Genomic DNA, 13,750 nt, shown 5'->3' with positions numbered 1-13,750 from the left:
AAATTAATTGCTGTCTAGATTTTTCTTAATAGCGTTTTTTTCCCTCAATATCTTTTCTTTTTGGAAAAGTATAGTTTAGATGAGAAGGTTTTAAAATGTGTATAAAAGACAGACAGTTTGCTGGGCAGTGGTGGCACACACCTTTAATCCCAGTACTCAGGACGCAGAGGCAGGCAGATCTCAGTGAGTTTGAGGCCAGCCTGGTACACACAGAAAGAGTTCTAGGATAGCCAGGATGGTTATACAGAGAAACCCTGTCCCAAAACACAACAAACAAACAAACAAACAAGACAGACAGAGGCTGAGGTCATTACAAAAAACAGGCAAGGATTTGATTCCATAAAGTAGTCAAGGGTCGTGTCCACTGCTGGTTCCTTTCCATCCAGGTTTCAGGAAGATGTCTGCAGAGTTTCTGTTTCAGTCTGGCTTCGACCTCTGGGTTGATCGTGACTTCGAAAGTGAATTGGAAATGGGAGGAATCGATCCAGAACTTTCACTGTACCAGTTTCCACAGCTTATCTCTCTGGTCACAAGCATCTCAGTAGTCCCTAGGAGAAATAGGGGTCTGGTGAGAAGGGCGAGAGCTGGGCATCGTTACAAGAGTGTCTGGTTTTCCTTTACAGTTCACTTTTGGGTTGGCGACATCCTAGCTGATAAAAGCCCTTGCCACCGAGCCTAGAAACTGAGTTCCGTCCCGGGGATTCATGTGGTAAGAGCGAACTGACCCTTGCATGGGTGCTCTTTGAACTCCATGCATGCACCATGCGTGCATATAGCCAATGCTCATACACATAGATAATAAAGTATAATTTTAAGAACCCTTTTGTGTTGCTTGCTCATCTCCTTACCTGGCTGGGGTATAGAATGCCTACTCTACACGTTGGAGGTTTTTTTTTGAGCTGTCATGGTGTCTGCTGGCAGCACAGGAAGAGCTGAAATGAAGAACAGCAAGGGATCCATTTGTGGTGGTTTGAGTGAGAGGCATTCCCAATAGGCTCAAGTATTAGAATACCTGGTCTCCAATTGGCTGTGTTTTCTTAGGAGGCGTTGCATCCCTGGGGGCGGGCTTTGTGGGTTTGTAGCCTTTCTCTGTTTCTTGCACGCTCTCTCCCTCTCCCCCCCCCCCTTTCCTGTGTGTGGGTTAGAATGTGATCAGTAGATTTCCTGTCTGCCCAGCGCCTGACTGCCCTGCCATCCTCAGCCCTTGGGTACCTTCTGGAACTGTAAGTCAAAGCTAGCTCTTCCAAGTTGCTTTTGGTCATAGTATTTCAACACAGGATCAGAGAAATAACCATCCTCTGGGGGGAGACAGCCTGAGGAAGAAGAGTAACTCCTTCATAGGAGGCTTCTGTGGGGTTCAATCACATCCCAACTATTTACGGTTGATTTCAAAACAACTGATGGATTTAACCAATACAAACATTCATTTGCAGCTGATCAGGAAGACAGGAAACACCTCAGATTGAGGAGGGAGAACAGCCCCTCCCCAGGAATCCCAGGAATCTCCCCTGAAGCCTCTTGTAGAAATCTGCTACAGTTTCAGCTGCTCATGGCCTTTCTCTTCCTCTCTTGTAGATCTGCAAGTCTCCAGGAGTCTTAGCTAGAAATCATGCTTACAGGGAAAAGACAGGGACTGAGTGCTGTGTGACCCTGTGACTTCTAGTCTTACTGAGAGCGAGCGAGCGAGCGAGCGAGCGAGAGAGAGAGAGAGAGAGAGAGAGAGAGAGTTTCATAGCAACTCGATGAGGTGTAGCTTTGGTGTCACGAAAAGGTGTCTTTGGCTAATGCTATCACAGCCCTCTGGAGAGCCCATGCCTGTGCTTGGACACACTTTGGTTTCTGAGACTCTCTTAGAGAAGCCACATCCATGTTCTCTTCCCGTCTTTTTGTTTGTCTTTCTTTCTTGATTTCTAATGAGCTCTCCAGCTCAGCTTCAGATTGCCCACTGCTGAAACTCTTCCGAGTTGAAGCCACGAATCCCAGTTTGACCTGTGTTGTGGTCCCTAAAAGATTAAGAGAGGGCTGGAGAGAAGACTCAGTGATTAAGATCACTGGCTGCTTTTCCAAAGGACCCAGGTTTCATTCCCAGTACCCCATGCAGCTCACAATCAATTTAAAGGGGATCCGAAGCCCTGTTCTGGCCTCTGAAGGCACTGCGTGCTTGTGATACACAGACAGATATGCATACAAAACACCCATACACATAAAATAAACAAGTTAGTTAGAAAAATAAGAGATTAAGGGAATTACTTAGGCCAGTGAGGATGCATTCAGTTTCATCAAACAAGAACCAACCATTCTGATTACTCAAACGGTTGATGTTCTCCCCAAGGAGTGGGTTTGGAGTGCAGAAGGAGGATCCAAATGAGAATTTACCCGAGATGTTGCTTTCCTTTTTTGTTTTTGTTTCACACACGCTCTTGAACTTCCAAGAAAGTGCTTTTAAGGGCCTTAAACAGTTCCTTGAGTTAAAAAAGTGGGCCAGGAAGAGAATGATTATGTTTTTAAAAGAGAAAATAAGATGATCATGGTAAATCAGGCATGGATGCCTATGATCTCGGCTCTCGGGGGGCGGTGAGGTAGGGGGAATCAGGAATTGAAGGTACATCTCAGCTACTTGGCAAATTCCAAGCTAGCTTGGGAATGTGAGACCCTGTGAAAAAAAAATTCTTCCCCATTTCCCCCCACTAAAGAAATCCCAGAGACGATCACTATGTTCTTCCTGAGTGACGGAGAAACGAATCTTTCTTCCTGCATGTATCTCTGTCTCTCTTCCTGTCTCATGTAGCCAGCCTGGCCTCAAACTCTCTATGTAGTTAAGTTCCTGCCTCTGCCTCTCCAGTGCTGGGATTACAGGTCTGTACCACCGCTTCTGTGCTGGGGATTGAACCCGGGGCTTTGTGCTTGCTAGGCGATCACTCTCACAACTGAGCCATACCCCCAGTGGGTGAGAGTGTGTGTGTGTGTGGGTGTGTGTAAGTTCCTTTGTGTTTGGGACTGCATTGAAGCTGATGCCACCAATAGGAACCTTTGGTCATCAGAGTCCTTTACTTTCACCCTGAACTTCCCCATGGAATCTTCTCTTAGGCTGCTCTCGCTGTGAGCAGCTATCTCTTCTGAACGCTTATTTTATGACCTGAAACCCAGCCTTGTCTACAGACCGGCTCAGCCCCCAGCATGGCACGGCTGTGTGCCATCCGGGCATTTCCTAATGGCTAAGCACATTATGAACAGAGATTTATGATTACCTTCCCAGTCAATTAAAATTCCAGATATTACTAAGGCAGAATTCAATTAAGGTTAATTGGGGCTTCTGAAAACTGTTTTTCCAAAGGAAGCCATGATGGGATCGTGACTCCTAGTGGGTTTTGATCAATTTTAAATAACGTTCTGGGCCTTTCTTTTCCTGGCACAAGCTGCCTTCTCTCCCCAACGTGGCTCCTGCGATTACCATTTGATTCCGAAGTTGATTTTCCTGTCATAAGTTATGGTTTTCACTTTGTCTTTCCCGAAAACAAAAACAAAAGGAAACAAAACAACCCCCTCCAACTCCCATCCCCAAACTAAAACACAGAAGAAAACAAAACTCCCAAGGCCCTCTGTGGACCAGCATCCTAACAAAGCCCCAACCTGGGCTGCACGGAAATCACAGTGGTCTGACATGAAAGAAATTCAGTCATTTGGAAGATTGTGACAACGTTTCAGAAGTAATTATCAACCCTGGAAAGACAACCCATTCCCTTTCCTTTGTCATTAAGGTGGACGGAAGATCTGCCAACTGTGGCGAGGGAGGGGGGAACAGGTGCATGCCCGAATCACAATGCAAGTCAGGCTTCCGCGCTACCCTAAATTTTATTTTCTTGTCGTCAAGGGCTATTGTGACAGTTCTTAGCACAGTTGATTGAACTGAGAAAACACTTGGGACGGGCCCTTCGTCACCGAATGCAGAGCATGCAGCCGGCAGCGCTCAGAGAGATCTAGGGCAAGGCGTGAATAATAATTCCCGTGGTTTATATTCTCAGAAATTCTAACCTTTTGTTCGTCGCTGGAGAAGAGTGCCGGAAAGCTAAGGAGACAAATTTCATTTTGAAAAGAAGGGAGGATGTGATTGTGTGTGGGAAGCAGACATTGCAACCCCTCTATTGTCTTGCTGTTCTTAAGGGGGGCAGTGGGAGGCATCTGAAGGGAGCCAAGCGGAGGCTCTGTCAGATGCCACCAGCATGAATTAGTGGGGTTCAGTGTCAACACTTACAGCCTCTTCTTCTTCTTCTTTTTTTAAAAAGATTTATTTATTTATTATGTATACAACATTCTGCCTTGATGTATGCCCACACGCCAGAGGAGGGCGCCAGATCTCAGTACAGATGGTTGTGAGCCACCATGTGCTTGCTGGGAATTGAACTCAGGACCTCTGGGAGAGCAAGCAGCCAGTGCTCTTAACCTCTGAGCCATCTCTCCAGCCCCCAACCTACAGCCTCTTGATGGAGCATAGATATCATGGGGACTTTCTGAGACTTTAGAGATACATTTTATTTGGTGTGTGTGTGTGTATCTGTGCTTGACACACAGTGTAGTGGAGGTCAGAGGAGAACCTTTGGGAGTTGGTTCTGTCTCTCTCCTAGGTGGGTCCTTGGGACTGAACCGAGATGACCAGGCTTGGCGGCAACTGCCTTTCTCGTTGAGCCGTTTTGCTGCTGGCCACTGTAGGTGGTTTTGTCCTACACAGGCTTTGCTCCACCAAGCGCATAGGAAACGTTTTGGTGGGGCTGGTAGTAACTGCTGCTGGTCTGCACTTCCCTTCCTTGTCTGTCTCTGTGGCGGAACAGCGCTTAGGGCGGGTTGAGGAGCATCAAGTTATTTACAAGGCGCGTATAGGTGGCAGTCAAGTGGTCTCTGGAGTGTTGCCTGCTGAACGTGAATTTCTGTCAGAGACTCTTTCATCCATCCATGAGTTCAGTTCAGTTGGTTCCTGCCCCAGTGCCAAAAAGACTCATTAGAATAGCCCCCTGTGGATGGCTGGGGGGTGTATAGCTCAGTTGGTGGAAAGCTTGCCTAGCAACGCACGTAAAGCCCGGGGTTCCATCCCCAGACCCCATAAACTGATGGCATGTGACTGTAATCCCAGCACTTAGTGAAGTGAGCTACACAGATTGGAGCTAGAGACCCTATCTCAGTTTTAAAAAAAAGTTCCCTTGTTTTCTCGGGACCCCCTGGGCTTCCACCTGTGCATAGCCACAGCCCCTCTGTGGGAACGAAGGTGAGGCCTGCCACCCACCCACGTTCCTGTTCCTTGCTTCTTCTCTTCTTAAAGACCTCCTGGAAAAGGAGAGATGGGAAAGACAGAGTCTGAAAGTGTAGCAGTTCAGGGGAAAGTTTCTGTAATCAGAGATCTGGGGTATAATTATACGATAGCCAGGAGAAAGAGGCATGCAGGCGGGATCAGTCTCCGGGGTGCGGTTTCTAATGAATTCTCTCTATTCCTTATGGGAGAGAGAGAGAGGCACATTTGTAAAATTAAAAGTCAATGCCTCTTTGATGAGAGGATTTGCCTGCTCTTCTGTCCTTTTTAAAAAAAATGCCATGTGCTTGGAGAAAAGAGCCAAGAAACTAAACCTCTACTCAAGGACGTTGGGGGCAAGCAGGAGGAAGAAGCAGCCTGCTTTTTTTCTCTCCCAGATTTCAAGGCTATGTGAGGCCTTTTCTGAAAGGACTAGCTAGGTGGTGGGCGGCTGCTCGGAGGAACACGGCCTTGTCTATATAGCGTGATAATACCTCTTAATTCGGAGGAGAAAAGCATCTTAGTTACAGGGATGGCACCGTGCACCTGGAAAAAGGCGGACTGGATTTTTCTTTTCCTTTTTTTTTTTGAATTTTCCTCTTTTGAGACAGGTCTCCTGTAACCCTGTCTGGCCTGAGACTGGCTCTGCAGCCCAGACGACTTTAAAGCGCTCATCCCTCTGCCTCTACCTCCTGAATGCTGGGGCTATAGGTGTGCACCACCATGCCAAGTTTAGGAAGAGCTGGGCATTGAACCCAGGGCTTTGTGTGTAGCAGCCAAGCGTGTTGCCTGCTGTTTGTAGTAATAGGGGCGGCGGCGGGGCTGCGTCCCCAAACACCCCAGCCGCCGGCTCCAGCTAGCTTATGCTCCGAAATAATTACACAGACACTGTATTCTTTTCATCACTGCTTGGCCCTTAGCTCTGGCCTCTTCTAGGGTAATTCTCACATATTAACTTAGCCCATTTCTAATCATCTGTGTAGCACCCCTAGGTGCGCTTACCGGGAAGATTCTAGCCTAAGTCCATCTTGGGTCAGAGCTTCATAGCGTGCGTCTTCCCTGGAGCAGGTAGCATGGCGTCTCTCTGAAGGCGTCTGCTCTGGAGAGGAGAGCTGTCGAGTCTGACCTCACTTCCTCTTCCTCCTGGCATTCTGTTCTGTCTACTCCTCCCACCTATCTTCTAACCAATGAAATGGGCCAAGGCAGTTCCTTTATTGCTTAGCCAATGAAATCAACAGATTGATATATGACACTCCCACATCACTTCCCCTTTTTCTGTTTAAACAAAAAAAGGAAGGCTTTAACTTTAACATAGCAAAATTACATATAACAAAACAGTTATCAAGTAAAAGTTACATCAGAAACATTTATACATATAACAAAATTGACCCTAAATCTCTATTAATAAAGCAAAATCTATACTAATGCAAATTATTCATATCTATATCATATCCCCCTTTAAATGTAAAAGAACATTTATAAACCATATTTGGGAACATGGGCGCAGTTTTTTCTCTCCAAACTGCTTCCTGCTGAATGGGGGCATCGTTAATGATTTTAGGGTGTAACCTGTGTGCCAGGTTTATCTCAGTTGGCAGTTGAGCAAGGCAATTTTCTGAAGATGTTCACAGCAACCCTTCAGGAGGACGTGGTCCATCATACCAAATCGGAATAGAAGAAATCCATAGAGTCTCATCCTCTGTGAAAACAAAAGAAGACTCTCTCCAAAGCATCATATCCTTAGACCCAAATTCTGAAATCGTAATACCCTTATATCCATTCTGGTTTAGCTTGGCAGCCCATGTAATGAAATGTCTCTCTGTACTTAGCTCCTTCACAGTCAAAAATTTTAAAGAAAACACAATGTACATAATCCAGACTTTCTGTGAATTTTCCATCTTTACGCGGCTTATTTTTATTTATATCTATAACTATCTGTACTCTGTCTCTTTAAAGACTTTACTTTTACTTTTTTCTTTTTAAACCATTAACTTTATTCTCTATATTCCTTTTCTTCTCTCTCCCAAGCCTACGTACATTCATCCAACAGTGTGACTCGTTTAGTGGTCTGAATCTGTCCTATTGTGAATCTGCAATTTTTTACTATCCAGGAGCACTTTTGATTTGCGCCTTTAAATCACTAGGCGCTTAAGAATCTCAGCTGTGACATTCCTAGGTTAACTTTTTGCTTTTTGAGCGTATATCTGTAGACCAGGCTGTCTTTGAACTCTCAGAGATCCGCCTGTCTCTGCCTCCCAGGCCTTGGGATTAAAGGTGTTTGCTACTACACCTTGAACTCACAGAGATCTGTTCGTCTCTGCCTTCTAGGCACTGGGATTAAAGGCGTGTGCTACCACACCTTGAAGTCACAGAGGTCTATCTCCCTCTGCCTCCCAAGTGTTGGGATTAAAGGTGTGTACTAGGACACAAAACAACTCTCTTCCTTTTTTGTTTTTTGCTTTAAGAACTTCAACTTTCAGCTTGCATATATTTTTAACACACTTTAAACCATTCAGAAATTTTCTCTGTCTTTGAATCTCTCTTTACTGTATATCTCTCTGTTTTTTGACCACAAGAGCCTTTAATTTACCAAGCAATATCATTAGGACTAAAGGCATGGCTTTGATGGCTGTATCCTTAGCTTTCCAGCCTCATGGCTGAGGTACTGGCTGCAAGGTCCCTGCCAGCCAGCGAGCTACAACAGACAACACTCAAGTCCTCTCTCGGTAGCCGGCCCTCCTGCCTCAAACAGTCAGAGTTTGCCCTGGCAGGATGGCCCAGAAAGCTGGCATTTTAAAACGGCGCAGCTTTTTTCCTGCTACGGCTGAAAACCGAAAAGCATGCGTTCAGCTTTTCGTCAACACCGTTTAAGTGTTTCGTGGCAGGACCTCTTAATGAGCTGCAGGCTTTGCAGCTGAAGCTGAGTCAGGAAGCCTCTTGGGGCTACCAGGTAGGAGCGGCACTCAGCACTTTAATTCTGAGACTGAGCGTGCAGCACAGAAATTCTTTTCATCCAAGTAACATCCAAATCTGACACGCAGAGCACTGCGCAGTCTAAAAACACGTCTCTGTATGGCAGCAGGAATCCGCCATGCTCTTCCGCCTGCCTAAGCCTGATTCTGCCTTTTGCCCAGGAGCAGGCGGGGAGCTCTGAGTCATCGTCAAGGTCTCAGAGCACTCTCCTTCCGATCCCAAGCGGGAACACAAACATAAAGCCAGAGTTTGCACTGGCGGCAAAGCCCCAGGAATCCACACTTTAAAATAACGCAGCTTTTTTTCTGCTGCTGTTGCTGAATCAGGAAATCTCTCTACAGCACGCCACCAACAAACAGCAAAAATCTGTGTTAAATGCTCTCTCCCTTATTTTTAAGCCTTCTCAGGTTTTTTAAGTGGGTTTAGTTAGCCACACGTCTGGGCGTCATTTGTAGTAATAGGGGCGGCGGCGGGGCTGCGTCCCCAAACACCCCAGCCGCCGGCTCCAGCTAGCTTATGCTCCGAAATAATTACACAGACACTGTATTCTTTTCATCACTGCTTGGCCCTTAGCTCTGGCCTCTTCTAGGGTAATTCTCACATATTAACTTAGCCCATTTCTAATCATCTGTGTAGCACCCCTAGGTGCGCTTACCGGGAAGATTCTAGCCTAAGTCCATCTTGGGTCAGAGCTTCATAGCGTGCGTCTTCCCTGGAGCAGGTAGCATGGCGTCTCTCTGAAGGCGTCTGCTCTGGAGAGGAGAGCTGTCGAGTCTGACCTCACTTCCTCTTCCTCCTGGCATTCTGTTCTGTCTACTCCTCCCACCTATCTTCTAACCAATGAAATGGGCCAAGGCAGTTCCTTTATTGCTTAGCCAATGAAATCAACAGATTGATATATGACACTCCCACATCAAGCTACTGCCCAACTCAGACTTTTGTTTTCATGTCCTGTTTGGGAGTCTTGTGGACTCGGAGTACAAGACAGCAGTCACCCAACGATTCTCTTCTTGAGGCCGCTGTCTGTGGCAGAGTTCCTTCCAGAAAACACTTACGGAATTCAAGGGGAGACAAGGGGTGTCTATTAATAGATCTGCAAAGGTTCCTGAAACCTAATCCGAGGATATGCTCCTCAGTTCACACTAAAATGTCCCCAATGAGTGACACCAGCAAAGCAGAAGGATGGGAGAGGATGAGGGCCATGGATACAAGTGGAGGAATTCGTCATTAAATTTCCGGGAGTCGCAGGGCCAGGATGTTAACGCCGTCATTGTTATTAAGGACTAAATGATATAAGCTTTCAATTAGATGCATAGCATTAGAAACAAAGGTAGTGCCATAGCTTGAAGGTCCACGTGTTAAAAGCTGGCTTGCCAGTTTGGAGCTGTTGTGGGGCACTGGAAACGTTAAGAGGAGGGACTAATGGCAGGGCTCTGGGTTGTTGAAGGTGCAGTATTTTAGTGTGAGAGCCTTCCCTTTCTTCTCTCTGTTTCCTGGTGAACGCTTGATCCACCACATACCCCTGGCATGCCCTGCATTGCTACAGACCCAAAATCTTCAAGACCAAGCTACCATAAACTGAAACCTTCACAACTACAAGCCAGCCAGCTTGGTGGTGCACACCCTTAATTCCAGCACCCAGGAGGCAGGAGCAGGAGGATCTCTGTGAGTTCGATTCCTGCCTGGTCTACATAGTGAGTTCTAGGCCAGCCTAATGTTTTTTTGGTTTTGTTTTTTGTTTTGTATGTGTGTGTTCTGTGTGCAAGATAATTGTTACAGCAACCCAATGCTAGGGCTGGGCGAGCTGATGGCTGCAATCACCACAGCTGAAGCTTGTTCTCTTCTCTCGCCTCGAGAGGACGACTGTTAACCTTGGCAGTGGAGTGGAGCTCACGTGAGTTTGAACTTGTACGTATGCAGCTCTCCTTACGCAAATGTGCTGGGAAGAATTCAGATTTTCATCAAAAATAAATTAAAAACGGAGTCCTCCCATTATAAAGGAATTCACCGGGAGATTTTTCTAGTGAGCAACTGTCGTAATGCTGGAGTCACGTGTCTTCGTTACCGACAGGGCTTTTCCTGGCAGCACAGGGGCATGTGAGATACAACCGGGGCAAGCTATCGAGCAGCGCATGGTTTCGGTCAGTTCATCAGTCGGCTAGTCGGGGTAAGACCTTGTTTTTCATGGCCTTTGACTGCACGTCAGTTTCTTCCCAGACAGATGCCAAGCCCAGGTGAGTCGGTTGCTTGGTTTCTGCCCATTTGAGTTTTAAACATCACCTGTTTATCTGGGCCCTGAGCTCTATTCTGTTTTCCATGCGAATGAGAATTTCAGTTTCTGCCATGTGCAGGGCGAGAAAGTAGGTCACTAACGAAAAGCTTCATACAGTGGGGGAACGCTCTGTCACTGGAGCCACAGAGGGTGTTGACCAAAGCGACAGACCAGACCTAGAGAACGGAAGACAGAGCCAACTGGGTACCTGCCAGGAATGGTTCAGGAACATCCTGGCCCGAACCGGGTGGGCCAAATGTCAGGAACTCTGGTCTGGCAGCAGGTTCACAGTCAGGGCTGTGGGGATCTGAGTGACATTGGGGGACAGCGTTTGTCAGTGACATTCCTCTGACTTAGGTCTCATCGCTAATCCCTGATGGCATTAGTTGTGCATCTCCTTGCTGTGACCAAACACCCTGCAAGACGAGGTATAAGGGAGAAGTGGTTTGTTCTGGCTTACAGCTTGAGGGGGATACTTCCCATCGTGGCTTGAGAGCTTAGGGCAGGGTTGGGAGACCATCTGGTTACACTGCATAGACATCCGGGAAGCAGAGATTGAACAGGAAGTAGGGCTGGGCGTTGTCTTTGTGAGGGATTCTGTGGCTGTGATGAAACACCATGACCAAAGCACCTTGAGGAGGAAAGGGTTTATTTGGCTTACACTTCCTCATCCTTGCTCATGAGCGGGGGAAGTCAGGGCAGGAATACAAGCAGGACAGGAACCTGGAAGCAGAAGCTGATGCAGAGGCCATGGAGGGGTGCTGCTTACTGGCTCGCTCCCCGTGGCTTGCTCAGCCTGCTTTCTTGTAGAACCCAGCCCAGGGATGGCACCACCCACAATGAGCTGGCCCTCCCCCATCAATCAGTAACTAAGATGTCCTACAGACTTGCCTACAGCCTAATCTCATGGAGGTAATTTCTTAATTGAAGCTCCCTTCTCTCCAGTGACTCTAGCTTGTGTCAAGTTGACACAAAATTCGCCCGCACAAGTAGGAAACCTTAAGACTCAACCTTAGCCCCCCCACTTCCTCCAGCCGTTCTCCTCAACCTTCCCAAACAGTTAAGGGACCAAGTGTTCAAATATGTGAGCCCATAGGACACTGTTAATATTCAAATCACGACACCTCCAAAGCTTTAAAAACCCCAGACTCTCGGGAGAAGATGCAGGTGAGGTGAACAGCTGCAAATTATTTCCACATGCTAGAAATCCCCATTTGAACAGGATGGTGGTGACGCACGTCTTTAATCCCAGCACTTGGGAGGCACAGGCAGGCTGATCTCTGTGAGTTCAAGCCAGCCTGGTTTACAGAGTGAGTTCCAGGACAGCCAGGGCTACACACAGGGAATCCCGTCTTGAAAATCCAAAGGCATTCATTCCCTTTGAAGTTGGGCTCTCCGCTGACTGGAAGTTGCCTTTCTCTGCTTACCCAGTTGGTCTCCTGTGATGGCTGGAGTAGTTGCCACAAACAACAGGAATCCCTCCTTTTATGTACTCAGAAGCCAGAAGTCTGAAATTAGTATCATTGGTTTGACGCCAAGGTGCCAGCAGCAGGGCCATCCACTCTCCAGAGGCGTCGGATGAGAAGCTATCTATCATCCCCTTTAGCTTCCGGTGGCTGCCCAAACCAGCCACACGGCTTTGCCTCTCTCTTGTCAGGATACTTGTGATTATATTTATGGCCCAAGGAGATTATCCAGCATAATTTCTGCATCTCAAGATCTTTAACTTAATCACATCTGTGAAGTTGTTGCCAAAGAAGGTAACATTTACAGGGTCCAGGTATTAGGAGCTCCACCTCTGGGGCCATTCTACAGCTGGCGGCAGCATCTCTGTTAATTTTTCTGTAGTGCTGGGTTTGACTGTGAGTGGAGCTCTAATCGCCGGTAATTGTTGAGTGGGACTGGAAAGCTCTTCTGGGGACTGCCTGCCAATTTAGGGCTCTCTGGCCTTGAAGCACACCAAGGGGGTGAGGAGTGAGATAAAATACCCTGGCAGGGAGGCACAATTTAGCATAGACTCTGCTTTCAGTTGCCTGTGAACCATGGTTTTAGGAAAGAATCTGAGTGGCTGGGTTTTGGTTTTAGTGTTGTTCACAGAATGCCTAGCAACAGTATAGTCCTCGTGCCACCTTGGTGCCCCAGTCTGGCTGACTTCTCAGTAAAGAGGCCAGATCCCACCCAGCTGCTCATCGCAGACCCAGAGAGGCGAGATCCGCCCTTGTTCACAGAGGTAGGCATAGAAGTAGCCATAGAGAAGCATGTGCCTCCTCATAGCCCAGAGCCCAGTTCCCACCCAACTTGCTCTTCTTCCTGCCCTGTAATGGCTTCCGAACTCACCAAGCTTCAAAGACCCAGAGATTCAACTTGACCTTCATGCCCGTCTCTGAGCTATCATTTTTATTATTTTATTTTATTCCCTTGAAGTTTTCACTCCCTCTTCACTTGTCTTCGTTTGGTTTCTGGTGCTGCGATAAAGGCCATGATCGAAAGTAACTTGGGGAGGAAGGGTTTATTTGGCTTACATGTCCCAATCATAATCTATCGTAGATGGAAGTCAGGGTGGGAACCACAGGCAGGAACCAAGAGGGAGGCACAAACTGGAACACAGGTCATGAATCAAGCCACTTACTGGCTTGCTCTCTATGACTTATTCAGTTCATTTTTTTTTATATAACCCAGGACCACCCACCCGAGGGTAGCACACCCACAGTAGGCTGAGTCCTCCCACATCTATCGCTGGCTAGAAAAATTCCCTGCAGACTTGCCTGCAGTCCAGTCTTAGGGAGGCATTTACTTAATTGAGGCTCCCTCTTCCTAGAGGACCCTAGCTTGGGTTAAGTTGACAAGAACCCAACCACAGCACTTCCTCTAGGTTTCTGGCTTTTTGAACATCTGTTCCAAGATACCACTCACTTCTGGGACACAGAACAGGGCACGTGAGATGGCAACAGGGATGTAGCAAAGATTCATAGTATTTTGTAATGTCTTTATAGCAGTGATTCACAATCCAGCCTGTCTTTCCTCTCTTAAAATCCCTCTGGGAAGTTCCTGGCTCCTTCTTTATCTGGCCAGTTATAGCTTCCTTGAGTCTACTGAGGCTGGATGATTACATGCTAGCATGAATAAACTCACTGAATTTTTCAGTGGCATCCCTCAATCTTTCTGGATATGAAACTCTTAATGTTAGCTTCCTGGGTCCCTGAGATTCTTCATGGAAACTGCTTTAC

At 47.1% G+C, this 13,750-nt stretch overlaps 1 long non-coding RNA gene across 1 annotated transcript; it reads right to left on the bottom strand.

The window, feature by feature from the left end:
• Positions 1-294: 294 nt before the first annotated feature.
• On the bottom strand, positions 295-6,535 carry LOC142836553 (uncharacterized). The gene is made up of 3 exons (XR_012908111.1): positions 6,281-6,535; positions 849-932; positions 295-548 (listed from the first exon to the last, which is right to left on the bottom strand). It is a non-coding gene; the product is annotated as an uncharacterized LOC142836553 (long non-coding RNA).
• Positions 6,536-13,750: the final 7,215 nt, after the last annotated feature.

The sequence above is a fragment of the Microtus pennsylvanicus genome, chromosome 16 (assembly GCF_037038515.1).
Source record: "Microtus pennsylvanicus isolate mMicPen1 chromosome 16, mMicPen1.hap1, whole genome shotgun sequence".
Lineage (NCBI taxonomy): Eukaryota > Metazoa > Chordata > Mammalia > Rodentia > Cricetidae > Microtus > Microtus pennsylvanicus.
Note: the sequence above shows the minus strand (reverse complement) of the source record. Positions and strands in the feature narration are given on the sequence as shown.